Raw genomic sequence first — 17,425 nt, forward strand, 5'->3', positions numbered from 1 at the left:
TTTGCCCATTATTTTGAATCCATGCCCTCTCATTCTTGATACTCTCTTGAGTGGGAACAGTTTCCCACTGTTTAACCTGTGCATACCCCTTAGGATCTTGAATACCTCTATCAAGCCTCCTCTCAGCCGCCTTTTCTCCAAGGAAAACAGTCCCAACCTCTCCAACCTATCCTCCTAGCTACAGTTCTTTATTCCTGGAATCATTCTTGTGAATCTTCACTGCACTCTCTCCAATACCTTCACATCCTTCTTCAAGTATGGTGCCCAGAACTGGACACAGTGGCCCAGATGAGGCCTAACTAGTGTCTTATACAAGTTCAACATGACTTCCTTACTCTTCACTCAATGCCCCTATTAATAAAGCCTAAGATACAATATGCTTCATTAACTGCTGTCTCAACATGCCCTGCCACCATCAATGACTTATGTACGTTTACACAGAGGTCCCTCTGTTCCTGCACCTCCTTTAGAGTTTCTCCCTTTGTTTTATACTGTCTCTCCAGAATGAATCACCTCACACTTCTCTGTATTGAACTTCATCTGCCATTTGTCTGCCCAATCCACCTAAGTGTCTATGTCCTTTTGAAGTTTAAGACTATCCCCGTCACAGTTGACAACGTTTCCAATCTTCGTATCATCTGCAAATTTTGAAATCATGCCCTGCACACCACAATCTAGGTCATTAATATACATCGGGAAGAACAAGGGTCCCAACGCTGACCCCTGGGGAACTCCACTATAAACCTTCCTCCAATCTGAAAAACAACCATTTATCATTACTGTCTGTTTCCTGTCACTCAGGCAATTTCTTAGCCAAGTGCCTACTTTCTCTTTTATTCATGAGCTAGAATTTTGCTCACAAGTCTGTTGTGTGGCACTGTATCAAATGCCTTTTGAAAATCCATATATACCACATCAACAGCATCAACCTTCTCTGTTATCTCCTCAAAAAAAACTCCAGCTAGTTAGTTAAGTATGATTTTCCCTTAATGAATCCATGCTGACTTTCCTTAATTGTCTTGCCCTTGTTGAGATGACTATTGATTTTGTCCTGAACTATAGTTTCCAGAATTTTCCCTACCACTAAAGTCAAACCGACTGGTATGTAGTTGCCGGCTTTATCCTTGCACCCCTTTTTGAACTAGGGTGTAACATTCACAATTCTCCAGTCCTCTGGCATCACCCCTGTGTGTAAGGAAAACTGGAAGATTATCACTAGTGCCCCTGCAATTTCCGCTCTCACTTCCCTCTGTACTGTTGGATGCATGTCATCTAGTCCTGATACCTTATCTACTTTAAGGATAGTCTTTCTAACATCTCCTCCTCCTCAACTGTAAATTATTCTAGTGTGCCAGTTACCTCCCCTCTCACCTCAGCATCTTCTTCCTTTATAAAGACATATGCAAAGTACTCATTTAGTACCTCTGCTATTTCTCCTGCTCCATGTGCAAGTCCCCTAATCATCCCTACTCTTTCTTTTACCATCCTTCTATTATTTATATGCTTATGGAAGACCTTGGGTTTCCTTTTCATGTTAGCTGTCAGCCTCTTTTCATGCTCTCTTCTTGCTTTTCTTCTTAGTTTTTTCACTTCTGTATTCTATATTCAGCCTGATTCTCCACTGTATTTTCTACATGACATCTGTTGTTTGTGCACTTTTTCCTTTTTATCTTCACTTCTATCCCCCTCATCAACCATAGCACTCTGGATTTATTTGCCTACCTTTCCCCTTCAAGGGAATATACCTTGACATGCCTGCAATACTTTTTCTTTGAAGGTGGCCCATTGTTCAGCCACCGTCTTTTCTGCCAACATTTGATTCCAACTCACTCGACTCAGATGCGTGCTCAGCCCATTGAAATTGGCTTTCCCCCAATTAATTATCCCTGCTCTGGATTGTTCCTCTTCCTTTTCCATGACCAACCTAAACCTTATTACCCAATGATCACTGTCCGGTAAATGCTGTCCCATTTGATCCGCTTGAGCCAACTCATTTCCCAGAACCGGATCCAACAGCGCCTGCCCTCTTGCTGGACTGGAAACATACTGCTGCAGAGAATTAGCTTGAATGTATCAGGAACTCTCGCCCCACTTGTCCCTTTGTACTATTCCTATCCCAGTCTATATTTGGATAATTTAAGTCCCCATTATAATTACTCTATAATTCTTTCACCCCTCTGTAATTTCTTGCAAGTCTGTATTTCTACATCCCTTCCATTAGTTGGTGGTCTGTGTACTACACTGATCAATGTTATTGCACCTTTATCATTCTTTACCTCTAGCCAGAGAGCTTCTGTCCTTGACCCCTCTGGAACATCCTCTCTCTCCAGTACTGTAATACCATCCTTAATTAATAATGCCACTCCCCCCCCGCCCCCTTCCTTTCCTGTCTCTCCTAAACACCTGTACCCGGGAGTACTTAACACCCAGTACTGCCCTCCTTTGATCTAGCTCTCTGTTATAGCAATAATATCATAATTCCATTGTCAAACTATGCCTGTAGTTCACCAATTTTATTAACCACACTGCACACATTCACATACATGCACATTAAGTCTGATTTAGGCTTTTTTACTTTTCCCCCCTTATGATAAGGCAGAGACTGTCTGCCATAAACTGGGCAAATCTGATGATGGATAAAATGACAGATCATCAGCGGGAGGCATTCAAGAATAATTTAATGTGATACAGAATCTTAAGGGAGCTTAAGATTAAGAGCTCTACTTGCCAAAGCGGTCAGCTGTGGACATTAAAGAACTAAGAGACAACATAAAACTAAAAGAAAAGGCTTGCAAAAAGTTAGCGCAGATACAGGCGAATGGGAAAGATACAGAAAAAACAGCAAAAGGTGACAAAACAAGTAGAAAATAAACACCTTTTTCAAGTCACATTAGGAAGAAGAGAGTGATCAGAAGCAATGAAATAAAAACTGAAAATTGTGACGCTATCAATGAAAATGAGGAAATAGTGGACATGCTGAGTAATTACTTTGCATCAGTGTTTACAGTAGAGGAAGAAAGAAGTCAGCATGCCCAACATCTCAAGAAATCTAATACTGAATCATAAATTCACCCCAATTAACCTAAGCAAAATAATTGTAATGAAGAGAATATGGCACTAATTTGTGACAAATCCTTGGGACCAGATGATTTCCATCTCAGGGTTTTAATGGAAGTAGGTGAGAACATTGCTGATGCATTAACTAGTTTTGCAAAGGTCTCTTGATTTGGGAACCATTCCTTCAGATTGGAAAATTGCCCATGTCACGCCTCTGTTTAAAAGAGATGAGTTAGGGAAACCAGGCAATTATGAACCAGTTAGTTTAACATCTGTTATCAGGAAATTGCTAGGGTTTGTATTTAAGGATAGGGTGATTGAACACCTTGAAAATTTTCAGCTGATCAGAAAAAGCCAGTATAGATTTATAAAGGGTGGGTCATGCCTAACAAATCTGGTTGTATTTTTGAAGAGGTGACTAAAGTAGCCGACAGGGGAATGTCTACAGATACTATTTATATGGACTTCCAGAAGGCGCCTGACAAAGTTCCTCATGAAGGACTGTTAGTTAGTTGGAATTGGAGATGATTTTAATAAATGGTTAGGAAGTTGGTTGAGTGGAAGTTGACAGAGAGTATTGATAGTGGGCAGGTACTCTAATTGACTGTGTGTGACTAGTGGTGTCCCACAATGTTGGGGCCTCAGCTATTCACTATTAACTAATGACTTTGATGATGGGATAGAGAGCCACATTTCCAAATTTGCTGATGATACAAAGATAGGTGGAATTTTACTGATGTAGATGGAAGTGTAACATTACAAAGCGATGTTGATAGATTAAGTGAATGGGCAAAACTGTGGCCATGGATTTCAATATCGGCAAATGTGAGGCCGATACACTTTGGCCCAAAGGGGATAGAATACTGTACTTTCCAAATGGTGAAAAGCTAGCAACAGTGGAAGTCCAAGGAGACTTAGGGGGTCCAGGTAGATGGACCACTGAAATGTCATGATCACGTACAGAAAATAATCGAAAAGGCGAATGCAATACAAGCCTATACTTCAACTAAATATGTGAGGAGGGTTCAAGTGAGTGGAAATCTATAAATCTAAAGAGAAAAGTCACGACTATAGAGCAGTGTCGGGTTTTGGGGTGAAGATAAGCAGAGTGTGACAGGAAAGGAACATAAACTTTAACGGTAATAGTGTATCAGCGAATAAGGTCAAATCTGGGCAAAATGTTTAAACAGTTCTAAAATTAAAGGCACTTTATTGGCATGCACGAAGCATTTGTAGAAAGATAGACAAATTAATGGCACAAAGAGAAAATGGGTTTGATATAACAGCCATTACAGAGACATGGGGCAGAATTTTGCCGTCGGTGATTTGGGGGCGGGGCCCATTCGCCAACGGGAAACTGACACGGGATGATGTTGGGAGGAACCCCCGACGTCATCCCGGTCCATTTAAATATTGAGGAAGGCAGGTGGACAGTGAAATCAGCTGTCCGCCCGCCGACCTGTCAATGGTCAATTAAGAACTGTTCTGTTGAAGGGTCATTCGGACTCGAAACGTTAACTATGTTCCTTTCTGCAGATGCTGCCAGACTTGCTGAGTTTTTCCAGGTATTTTTGTTTCTGTTTTGGATTTCCAGCATCCGCAGTTTTTTTGCTTTTTTCCTTCAGACAGAGTTTTATTGTTTGTCATCAAACTCTTCACAGACAGAACTAGTCTCGGCTGTTGTCCCTTTTATAGAACCAAATGGGTACTTAGTTAAGCAACCTAATAATTAGCAATTGAACTTCTTTAACTGTTTCCTTCCCTAACAGATTCCTCCTTAAAAAAGTAACCCTTAAGTTGATATAATCACACACAGGAAAAAGGTAATAACAAACATCAATATATATTTTTTTCATTCAATAAATTGACCTTATTCCCCTCCTTAAAAAAAGAACATGTGTCCACACACAAGAAGTATTTTTTCCTAAAGAAAAATACATCCCTCTTTGAGGGTCACCAGTAACTTCTTGGAGCTCGCTCCTCTTTTGGTGAAGCAGTCAGCTAATTGGTAGCTGCTATCAATCCATTTGATCTTGGCAATCTCCTTATTCTCGAGCAACTGTTTTAAGCTTGCAATGTCAATTCGCAATCTCATAGAAACATAGAAAATAGGAGCAGGAGTAGGCCATTTGGCCCTTTGGGCCTGCTCCGCCATTCAATATGAACATGGCTGATCATCCAACTCAATAGCCTGCTCCCGCTTTCTCCCCATATCCTTTGATCCCTTTCGCCCCAAGAGCCAAATCTAACTCCTTCTTGAAAACATACAATGTTTTGGCCTCAACTGCTTTCTGTGGTAGCGAATTCCACAGGCTCATAACTCTCTGGGTGAAGACATTTCTCTTCATCTCAGTCCTAAATTGTCTACCCTGTATCCTCAGACTGTGACCCCTGGTTCTGGACTCCCCCACCATCAGGAACATCCTTCCCACATCCACCCTATCTAGTCTTGTTAGAATTTTATAAGTTTCTATGAGATCCCCCCTCATTCTTCTGAACTTCAGCGAATATAATCCTAACTGACTCAATCTTAGCTCATATGTCAGTCCCACCATCCCAGGAATCAGTCGGGTAAACCTTCGTTGTACTCCCTCTATAGCAAGAACATCCTTCCTCAGATAAGGAGACCAAAACTGCACTCGTTAATCTTTTCTCATTAATGCATTTTAAGAACATAACTTAAGAAATAGGAACAGGAGTAGAACATTTGGCTTCTCAAGCCTGCTCTGCCATTCAATAAGATCATGGCTAATCTTCTTGTATTTCAGTTTCCATGTTCCCATCTAACCCCAATAACTTTAGATTCTTGTTAGGCAAGGGAAGCAATCTACCTCTGTCTTAAAAATATTCTGTGACCCGTCTCCACCACCTTCTGAGGCAGAGAATTCCAAAGTTGCACAATCCTCTGAGAAAAAATTCGCCTCATCTCTGTCATAAAAGGGTGACCCTAATTTCAAAACAATGCCCCCTAGTTCTGAACCCACTCACAAAGAGGAAACATCCTTTTGACGTCCACCTTGTCAAGGCCGTTCAGAATCTTGCATACTTCATTCAAATCACCCCTCACTCTTCTGAACTCCAGTGGAAACAAGCCCAGTCTGTCCAACCTTTCCTCATAAGACAACCTGCTCATTCCAGGTCTCAATCTTGTAAACCTCCTTTGAACTACCTCCAATGCATTTACATCCTTCCATAAATAAGAAGACCAAAACTGCACACAGTATTCGAGTTGCGGTCTCACCAATGCCCTGTATAACTGAAGCAAAATATACTTACTTTTATGTCCAACCCCTCTCATAATAAAGGATAGCATTCCATTAGCCTTCTTAATTACTTGCTGTACCTGCATACTAACTTTTTGTGACTCTCATACTGGAACACCTAGATCCCTTTGCACCTCAGAATTATGCAGCCGTTCTCCATTTAAGTGATACTCTGCTTTTTTTTGTTCTTCCTGCCAAAGTGAACAACTTCACATTTTACCACATTAAACTCCATTTGCCAGGTGTTTGCCCACTCATTCAACCTATCTATATCCATCTGTAACCTCATGTCCTCTTCACAACATACTTTCCAACCTATCTTTGTGTCATCTGCAAATTTAGCTGCCATGTCTTCACTCCCCTCATCTAAGTCATTGATATAAATTGTAAAAAGTTGAGGTCCCAGTACAGACCCCTGTGGGACTCCACTCGTCACGTTCTGCCAATCAGAAAAACACCCATTTATGCATACTCTCTGCATTCTGCCAGCCAGCCAATCTTCTATCTATGCTGATATGTTACCCACTACACCATGCGCTGTTATTTTCTGTAATAATCTTTGATGTGGCACCTTATCAAATGCCTTCTGGAAATCCAAGTACAGCATGCCTTCAGGCTCCCCTTTATCTACTGTGCATGTTACTCCTTCAAAAAACTCCAGTAAATTGGTTAAACGTGATTTTCCTTCACAAAACCATGCTGACTCTTCCTGATTGCCTTGAGCTCTAAATGCCTAGCTATAACATCTTTAATGATCGATTCTAATAACTTCCCCACGAGAGATGCCAAGCTAACTGGCGTATAGTTTCCTGTTTTCTGCCTCCCTTGAATAGAAGGGTTCCAGTCTGATGGAACCTTTCTAGAATCTAGAGAATTTTGGAAAATTAACACCAGCACATCGACTGCCTCATTAGCCACCTCTTTTAAGACCCTAGGATGTAGTCCATTGGGACCCAGAGACTTGCCAGCCCGCAGCTCCAACAATTTGCCCAGTACCATTTCCCAAGTGATTTCAATTTCACCAAGTCCCTTTCTCCCGTTCACCTCTTGATTTGCAGCTATTACTGGAATGTTTTTTTATATCCTCTATAGTGAACAAGAAGCAAAATATTTGTTCATTTCTTCTGCTATTTCCTTATTATCTACTATTAACTCCCCACTGTCACTCTAGAGGGCCAGCACTCACTTTACTCTTTTCCTTTTTAAATACCTGTATAAACTCTTGCTATCCACTTTTACATTTCTAACTAGCTTCCTCTCACACTCTAATTTCTTTCTCCTAATCAATCTTTTAGTCATTCTGTGCTGTTCTTGTTATTCTGTCCAATCATCTGTCCTGCCACTCATCTTTGTGGCGTTGTATGCTCTTTTCTTAGCATCTTTAGTAAACCACGGATGGTGGGTCCTCCCCTTAGAATTTTTCTTTATAGTAGGAACGTACTTATCCTGAATACTCTGAAATAACCCCTTAAATGTCGGCCACTTCTCTATTGATCTAACCTCCAGCCTAGTTTCCCAGTTCACTTCAGCTAGCTCAGCTTTCATCCCCACATTGTTGCCCTTATTTAAGTATAAGATTCTAGTCTTAGACCCATTCTTCTCCATTTCAAACTGGATGTAAAATTCAATCATAATGTGGTCGCTGCTACCTAGGGGTGCCTTTACTCTGAGGTCATTAATCCTGTCACGTTACACAATACCAAGTCTAATATAACCTGCTCTCTGGTAGGTTCTTAGAGTAGCACATTCTGGAACCTATCTCGAAAGCATTCTAAGAACTCCTCATCCAGGCTACTACTGCCAATCTGATTTTTCCAGTTTGTATGTAGATTAAAATCGCTCATGATTATTGCCGTCCCTTTATCACAAGCATACGATATTTTCTCTTGAATACCTTGTCCTATACTATGGCTACTGTTAGGGGGTCTGTAGACCACTCCCACTAATGACTCCTTTCCCCTACTATTCCTCATCTCCACCCAAACCGATTCTACATCCTGATCTCTTGAACCAAGGTCATCTCTAACTATTGCACCAATACCCTCTTTGATTAACAGTGTTACCCCTTTACCTTTACCTAGCTTCCTATTCTTGAATGACATGTACTCTTCAATATTAAGGACCCAATCTTTGTTGTTCTGCAGCCGCATCTCTGTAATTGCTATCAGATCATATTTATTTACTTCAATGTGGGCCATCAATTCATTTACTTTGTTAGTAATGCTACGTGCATTCAGATAGAGAGCCTTCAGTTTTGTCTTTTTGTTACCTTTGTAAAAATCTAGTCTTGACGATTGATGTAATCTTAGGTTTTTTCTTTGTCTTCCTGCCATTGTCTGACCCTCATTTCTCATATTACACCTTGAATTGCTACCTCTATCCAAGCTTGATCCCTTACCCCTCTTGTTTAGTTTAAAGCCCTCTCTACTTCCCTAGTTATGCGATTTGCGAGGACCTTCATCCCAGCACAGTTCAGGTGTTAACCGCCCCAACGGTACAGCCCCCACTTTTTCCCCAGTACTGATGCCAGTGCCCCACAAACCGGAACCCACTTCTCTCCCACCAGTCTTTGAGCCATGCATTCATCTCTCTAATCTTATTTGCCCTATGCCAATTTGCACGTGGCTCAGGTAATAATGCAGAGATTATTACCTTTGAGGTTCTGCTGCTTAATTTGGTACCTAGCTCCTCATACTGACTTTGCAGAACCTCTTTTCTAGTTCTACCTATGTCATTAGTACCTACATGGACCATGACAACTGGATCCTCCCCCTCCCACTGCAAGTTCCACTTCAGCCCTGAGCAGATGTCCTGAACCCTGGCACCGGACAGGCAACATAGCCGTCTGGACTCTCGCTCTTTGCTTCAGAGAACAGTGTCAATCCCCCTCATTATACTATCCCCTACTATCACAATATTCCTTTTTACTAACCTACTTGAACAGCTTCCTGTACCACAGTGCCATGGCCAGCCAGCTCCTCCACCTTGCAGACTTGACTTTCATCCTCGCAGGTTGTGAGCACCTCAAACCTGTTTGACAATTGCAAAGTCTGAAGCTCCTCCCCTACCATCTGTTCAGTCCCATTACCTGCCTCACTGACAGTCTCATCCTCCTGCCCCTCTCTGCTGGCCAAAACAGATGACCCTCTTCTGTCTTCTGTGACTGTCTTCTGGAACAAAGTCTCCAGGTATTTCTCCCCCTCCCTTATGTTGCACAGTGTCTGCATTTCGGCTTCCAGATCAATAATCCTGACCCGGAATTCCTCAAGCTGTTTAAACTTCCTGCAGATGTGTTTGTCATGGATCACCTTGGTGTTCAAAAGCTCCCACATCTCTCAGCTGCAGCATAACACCTGTCTCGCCATTCTAACTTATGTTAGTTTAGTTAATTTACTTTAATGACTTTCTTCCTATGTATGCTACACATCGGGTCCGCCCCTCTCCCCCTTCCCCCGACAACTGTCACTTCCACCGGCGATGGCAGCACAAGCTCGCTTCGTGTTGCGGACGGTGATGGTTCAGGGCGGTGATGTGGAGGCGACTTACTGGACCCTGACCCGGATTCTCACCACAGACAGGATCATCAAAGAGGCAAAGCGTGGTGTTACTACGAGAAGCCTTGCAGGAAACGCATCCGCGAGAATTACGAGAACTGCTGGCGCATCCACAACATGGAGATGGCTGGGAAGTTGGCCTCCCCGATGAGGAAGAATCGCCAGGACCCCTGGCTGGGCTGCTCGGTGGGATCCATGAGTGAGAAACAGCGTTCGGCCAGACCTTGTGGTTTAGATGGCAGGCGGGACAAGCACACAAGGGTTTCATGAATGTGTTGTTTTGCTGTTAATTAGGCACATCGGACTCGAGCTGCAGCAGGGCCAGCCGGACTTTTATTCGGGTGGTGCTGCCGGTTTGACCTTCTGAATAAAAACAATTTACCGTGTTTATTGAATGCTAGCACCACTGACAACTAAAGATTAATGTGCTTCTTAACTACAAGGTATGTGTTTTAGATATTTTAGGGACACAAGTTGAAGGTGAGGGGCAGGAGGTTTAGGGGGGATGTGAGGAAAAACATTTTTACCCAGAGGGTGGTGACGGTCTGGAATGCGCTGCCTGGGAGGCGGGTGGAGGCGGGTTGCCTCACATCCTTTTAAAAGTACCTGGATGAGCACTTGGCACATTCAAGGCTATGGGCCAAGTGCTGGTAAATAGGATTAGGTAGGTAGGTCAGGTGTTTCTCACGTGTCGGTGCAGACTCAATGGGCCGAAGGGCCTCTTTTGCACTGTGAGATTCTGTGATTTAAATACTTTACTTTTATTGCTTTTTAAAAAATCTTTGTTGTTTGATTTTAATTTTAAAGTTTTCAAATTACGGTTTATTATTATTAAAGTTTTTTAGTTCTTTTTATTTATAGATCTACCTGAACTCGCCTGTCTTAAGCTGGTTTCTCACACACTGTCCCTTAGACTGAGCACCTACCGGCCAATCAACTTACCAGCTTCCTGTGATGTCACAGTTGCTCTTTTCTCTTTTTCCCTGACTGCAGCCTCAGAGCAGCTGAAACAGCGAAACAGCTCAGCTCCTGCCTGTCCCCCGCAGGTCCGCTCTGCTCTGACTCCCAGCATTGTAGGCCGCTCTGCAATCCCCGGTCTGTATTTATGGGCGCTCCTCAGCTCTCGACTGTCCCCCACAGGTCCGCTCCGCTCCGACTCCCAGCAATGTAGGCTGCTCTGCAATCCCCGGTCTGTATTGATGGGCGCTGCTCAGCTCTACTCTGACTCCCAGCAAGGCAGAGTGAACATTTTCCCAAAGTGACTTATTAGCTAGAAGATATTGGATAGGTACCATTCCTGAATACCCTTTTCCACTTAAAACTTCTGCCAGTATCTTTGATATAAAGAATGCCATATCTACCGCCTCAACAAGGGCGAGAGTCTCTGCTGCTAACATACTTTTCACAACTCTTCGTATTTTTTTAGATTCCCATGCCAAAGGGCAGCATTTGCCTTTTTCCCCAGTGAGAAATATTATAAATCCTCCCACGCTCAAAAATCCATCACGTAGATTTGCATAAGACGCATCACTGAACGCAATCAGTTTCATTTTTCTAACAACACCCAAAGATGGGAATTTCAAAATACACTGCTCCATTTTTAATTTTGTCAATTGAAAATTCCTCGGAAAACATTCCTTTCCCGCAGCGTTGATGGTGGATATGAACCACTCGGCGGTTAGACAGAAAATGGAGGATACAAAGTTAACGGGATGGGGAGATCATTTAGAAACAGCACGCAGTACAAAAGGAGATTTGTAACTAGAAACAATGGGGACAGAAACACCTTGGAAAGTTATGGCAGGAGAAAAGAATTAGGGATTTACGACAGAAGAATGAACCCCAGAAATGCCCAGGGTGTGGTCAATCGATGTTTTAGATGTGATAATTAGCAATTGAACTTCTTTAATTATTTCCTTCCCTAACATTTTCTACTGTGCCTTAGTGGGCTGAGGTTCAGTTCTATCCTTTGTGTTTGGACAGAGTCATGCTGGAGTGAGGCTGCTTCCTGGTCAATGGGAATAATTTGAGATGTCGGATTAAGAATACGCCCATTTATGCCAATACATTAAAGAAGGCTGGTATCAGCATTGCTGTGGGTTAATGTTTTGACCTCATTCTTTCTGACAAAACACGATTTCCACAGGAAAGAAAAGCATCTCGATATTCAGAATGCCCTCACACCTTCTCCTCCTTCCCAGAAACATGATAGGGTCCTCCTTGTCCTCACTTATCACCCCACCAGCTTCCGCATTCAAAGGATCATCCTCCTCCATTTCCGCCAACTCCAGCATGATGCCACCACCAAACACACCAGCCTCCGCATTCAAAGGATCATCCTCCGCCATTTCCGCCAACTCCAGCATGATGCCACCACCAAACACATCTTCCCTTCACCCCCCCCTGACGGCATTCCGTAGGGATCGTTCCCTCCGGGACACCCTGGTCCACTCCTCCATCACCCCCTACTCCTCAACCCCCAGCAATGGCACCTCCCCATGCCCACGCAGAAGATGCAACACCTGCCCCTTCACTTCCTCTCTCCTCACCGTCCAAGGGCCCAAACACTCCTTTCAAGTGAAGCAGCATTTCACTTGCATTTCCCCTAACTTAGTCTACTGCATTCGTTGCTCCCAATGTGGTCTCCTCTACATTGGAGAGACCAAACGCAAACTGGGCGACCGCTTTGCAGAACACCTGCGGTCTGTCCGCAAGAAAGACCCAAACCTCCCTGTCGCTTGCCATTTTAACACTCCACCCTGTTCTCTTGCCCACATGTCTGTCCTTGGCTTGCTGCATTGTTCCAGTGAAGCCCAACGCAAACTGGAGGAACAGCACCTCATCTTCTGACTAGGCACTTTACAGCCTTCCAGGCTGAATATTGAATTCAACAACTTTAGATCTTAAACTCCCCCTCCCCCCATCCCCACCCCGTTTCTCCCCCCTCCCTTTTTTTTCAATAATTTATATAGATTCTTCTTTTCCCACCTATTTCCATTATTTTTAAATCTAAAACTAAAACTTTGTTAGTCTTTCCACCCCACCCCCACTAGAGCTGTACCTTGAGTATCCTGTCTTCCATTCTTAATTAGCACTTTTCTTAGACAATATCACCACCTTCAACACCTCTTTGATCCTTTTGTCTGTGACATCTTTTGATTATCTGCTCCTATCACTGCTTGCTTATCTCCACAATCACCACACCCTCAACTTCTCTCTCCCCCCGCCCCCCCACCTTAGACCAGCTTATATTTCATCTTTCTCCTAACTATACTCAGTTCTGCCGAAGGGTCATGAAGACTCGAAACGTTAACTGATTTCGTCACCACCAATGCTGCCAGACCTGCTGAGTTTTTCCAGGTAATTCTGTTTTTGTTTTGGATTTCCAGCATCCGCAGTAGCTTTTAGCTTTTTGTCTTCATCTTCCCTTCACCCCCCCCCCGGCGGCATTCCGTAGGGATCGTTCCCTCCGGGACACCCTGGTCCACTCCTCCATCACCCCCTACTCCTCAACCCCCACCTGTGGCACCTCCCCATGCCCACGCAGAAGATGCAACACCTGCCCCTTCACTTCCTCTCTCCTCACCGTCCAAGGGCCCAAACACTCCATTCAAGTGAAGCAGAATTTCACTTGCATTTCCCCTAACTTAGTCTACTGCATTCGTTGCTCCCAATGCGGTCTCCTCTACATTGGAGAGACCAAACGCAAACTGGGCGACCGCTTTGCAGAACACCTGCGGTCTGTCCGCAAGAAAGACCCAAACCTCCCTGTCGCTTGCCATTTTAACACTCCATCCTGCTCCCTTGCCCACATGTCTGTCCTTGGCTTGTTGCATTGTTCCAGTGAAGCCCAACGCAAACTGGAGGAACAGCACCTCATCTTCCAATTAGGCACTTTACAGCCTTCCAGACTGAATATTGAATTCAACAACTTTAGATCTTGAACTCCCTCCTCCATCCCCACCCCCTTTCCGTTTCTTCCCCCTCCCTTTTGTTTTTTCCAATAATTTATATAGATTTTTCTTTTCCCACCTATTTTCCATTATTTTTAAATCTATACCTGTAATGCCCTGTCAGTCTTTCCACCCCACCCCCACTAGAGCTGTACCTTGAGTGTCCTGCCATCCATTCTTAATTAGCACATTCTCTTAGATAATATCACCACCTTTAACACCTCTTTGTTCCTTCGTCTGTGACATCTTTTGATTATCTGCTCCTATCACTACTTGCTTGTCCCTACAACCACCCCAACCCAACCACCTCCCCCCCCCCCCCACCCCCCAACTTCTCTCCCACCCCCTCCCCACCTTAAACCAACTTATATTTCACCCCTCTCCTAACTTTACTGAGTTCTGTTGAAGGGTCTGAGGACTCGAAACGTCAACTCTTTTCTTCTCCGCCGATGCTGCCAGACCTGCTGAGTTTTTCCAGGTAATTCTGTTTTTGTTTTGTTTCAAATTGTGTATTTGTTCTCAGGACGTGGGTGTTGGTGGCAAGACTGACATTCATTGCTTCTCCCTAGTTTCCCTGGAGTGATAGCAGGTGGTTACCTTCTCTTGATCCGCTGCAGTCATGATGTGATGAGGATGGGAATTCTAGAATCTTGACCCAGGGACAATGAAGAGACAGCATCCATAGAGGCCTGTGTCAGGATGGTGTGTGATTTGGAGGGGTCTTGGTATGACCTTGCTGCTCTTGTTCCTCTCAGCAGTAGAGGCCCCAGACGAGGGAGGTGCTGTTGAATTTACCTTGATGAGTTGCTGTCGTACATCATATAGAGACTGCAGCCGAAAAGGGCCAGTGATAGCGGGGTTGGGGAGTGAGCACTGTGTTCCTCCAGGTGAAGTGTGATAATCCCGTACTTGCATCAAGGCGTTATACAATGGAATTGAGCTTGGATGTAGATTGAACCATTAGAATTCCATGTTTGTATCAGGTTTAGATTCCTATGAAGTTAGAGGTGCTGACAATGTGCAGCCTAAGTATAGTGTGGTGGGCCATAAGAACAACTTAACCAACTTTTAAAGTCACTGTGACTGTGGTCAGAAGATAGCAAATGTTATGTAAGCTATTGCTGGCAAGTGCCTGCCAATGGTGTGACTAGTCAGCAGTTTGTCTGAGTTGCAACATCAGGAATATAACGTAAGAAATAGGAGAAGGCCATACATTCCCTCGAGCCTGCTCTGCCATTCAATATGATCATGGTCGATTTAGGGCTTCAACTCCACTTTCCTGGCTATTCCCCATATCCCTTAATTCCCCGAGAGACCAAAAATCTCTCTTTCCGTCTTAAATATATTCAATGATGGAGCATCCACAATCCCCTGGGGTAGAGAATCCCAAAGATTCACAGCCCTATGCGTGAAGAAATTTCTCCTTATCTCAGTCCTAAATGATCAAACGCTTATCCTGAGACTGTGCCTCCTTGTTCTAGATTCCCTGACCAGGGGAATCAGCCTCTCAGTATCTACCCTGTCAAGCCCCTTCGGAATCTTCAATGTTTCAATATGACCATCCCTCATTCTTATAAAGTCCAAATAATATAGACCCAATTTACCTACCCTCTCATCCATAGGACAACCCTCTCATCTCAGGCAGCATCCTAATGAACCTTTGCTATACTGCCTCTAATTCAGATATATCCTTCTCCCTTAAAATTGCACACAGTATTCAAGGTGCAATCTCACTAAAGCTCCATAGAATTGTAGCAAGACTTCTTTATTCTGGTACTCCAATCCCCTTGCAATCGAGGCCAAATTTGATAGAGGTATTCAAAATCATGTGGGGTCTCAACAGAGTAGATAGGGAGAAACTGTTCCCAGTCATGAAAAGAGCAAGAGCAAAAGTGCACAGATTTAAAGTAATTGGCAAAAGAAGCAAAAGCGACATGAGGAAAATCTTTCACACCGCGAGTGGTTAGGCTCTGGAATGCACTGCCTGAGAGCATGGTGGAGGCAGGTTCGATCGAGTCATTGAGGAGGAACTAGGATTAGTATCAGAAAATGGAGACTGTGCAGGGTTTTGAGAAGAAGGTGGGGCAATGGCATGAGGTAAGTAGCTCCTTTCGAGAGCCAGCACAGACATGATGGGCCGAATGGCCTCCTGTCCTGTGATTCTGTGAATGTGCCATTTGCTTTCCTAATTGCTTGCCGTACTTGCATGCTAACTTATGTTCCTTGCATGGGTACGCCCAAGTCTCTCTGAATGTCAACGTTTAAAAGTTTCACACCTTTTTGAAAACAATATTCTGGCTTTTCTGTTCTTATGACCAAAGTGAATAACCTCACTCTTTCCCACATTATACTGCATCTGCCATCTTGTTGCCCATTCACTTAACCTGTTTATATCTCTCAGCAGCCTCTGTGTCCTCCTCACAGTTTATATTCCCACCTAGCTTTGTATCATCAGCAAATCACTGTAAAAGCAAAATACTGCGGATGCTGAAAATCTGAAATAAAAACTGGAAATACTCAACAAATCTGGCAGCATCTAAGGACGGAGAAACAGATTTAATATTTCAAGTCAAATATGACTTATTCAACTTGAAATGTTAAATCCATTTCTATCTCCACAGATTCCATTAGATACATAACTCTGTCTAAGTAATTAACATAATGGGGAAGAGATGAAGTCCCAATGCAGAACATGCCAGGGTTAAACAAAATATGAGATAAAGGAGAGTGTTGGCATTTATATGTGTCATTTATATTTGGGACACCTCAGTGTCCCAAATCACTTCACAGGCAATTAAGCACTTTTGATGTATAGCCACTGTTGTAGTGTAGGAAACACAGCCAATTTGTGGACATCAAGTTCTCACAAACAATAATGAAATAATAACCAGATAATCTGTTTTTAACTATATTGGTTGAGGGATAAATATTGGTAAGGGTACCAGGAGAACTTCCCTGCTCTTCATGTAGTGTCATGAGACTCTTTACACCCATCTGAAGCAGATGGCACCTCCAATAGTGCAGCACTCCTCAAGTGCTGTAGTGGTGTGTCAGCCTGTATCATGCATTCATGTCTCTGGAGCAGGACTTGAACCTACAAACTTCTGACTCTTAGGTGAAGGTGTTAACCAAGGCTGACGCACAGATAATCATGATTATACAGTCAGGTTTTAAAAAACTTGAAAGCTGTAGGAAGAAGGAAAAAATAGAGGGCAGGAACGATCTTTAATCTCCTGGGATTGAGCTGGGGTAGGATAAAGTGCAATGATTCTTCATCTCAACGCACTGAGGTATATGAAGGAGAAAGCCCAACCAAGAAGTGGGCCAGGATTTTACATTGCAGGATCGGGCAAACAGCTGACCCGGCCTCATGTGAACTCGCGAGAGAAAACATGCCTGTGTCCCGACGCGGCTCATTCTTGGGTGTCAAGAGAGGGTCTTCGGGGCCTATCGGGCATCGTGAGGATGGTGCTTTTGAGGGAGGAACAGAATTTGTCAGTTGATTACATTGTAACCAAGTGACTATGTGTGCATTGTTTGTCAGAATGGACTGATGCCTCACTGAGGCACTGTGATTGGACGAGTAATGGAGACTGTT

The 17,425-nt window shown here is 43.5% G+C and overlaps 1 protein-coding gene and 1 pseudogene across 1 annotated transcript in view; both read left to right on the forward strand.

The window, feature by feature from the left end:
* The window catches only part of LOC144673295 (lysosomal protective protein-like), a 53,124-nt gene that overhangs the window by 12,102 nt on the left and 23,597 nt on the right, over positions 1–17,425 (forward strand). The gene's annotated exons all lie outside the window — the stretch shown is intronic.
* On the forward strand, positions 9,778–10,233 carry LOC144673297 (small ribosomal subunit protein bS21m pseudogene; annotated as a pseudogene).

This window comes from Cetorhinus maximus, unplaced genomic scaffold (assembly GCF_964194155.1).
Source record: "Cetorhinus maximus unplaced genomic scaffold, sCetMax3.hap1.1 HAP1_SCAFFOLD_325, whole genome shotgun sequence".
Classification (NCBI taxonomy): Eukaryota; Metazoa; Chordata; class Chondrichthyes; order Lamniformes; family Cetorhinidae; genus Cetorhinus; species Cetorhinus maximus.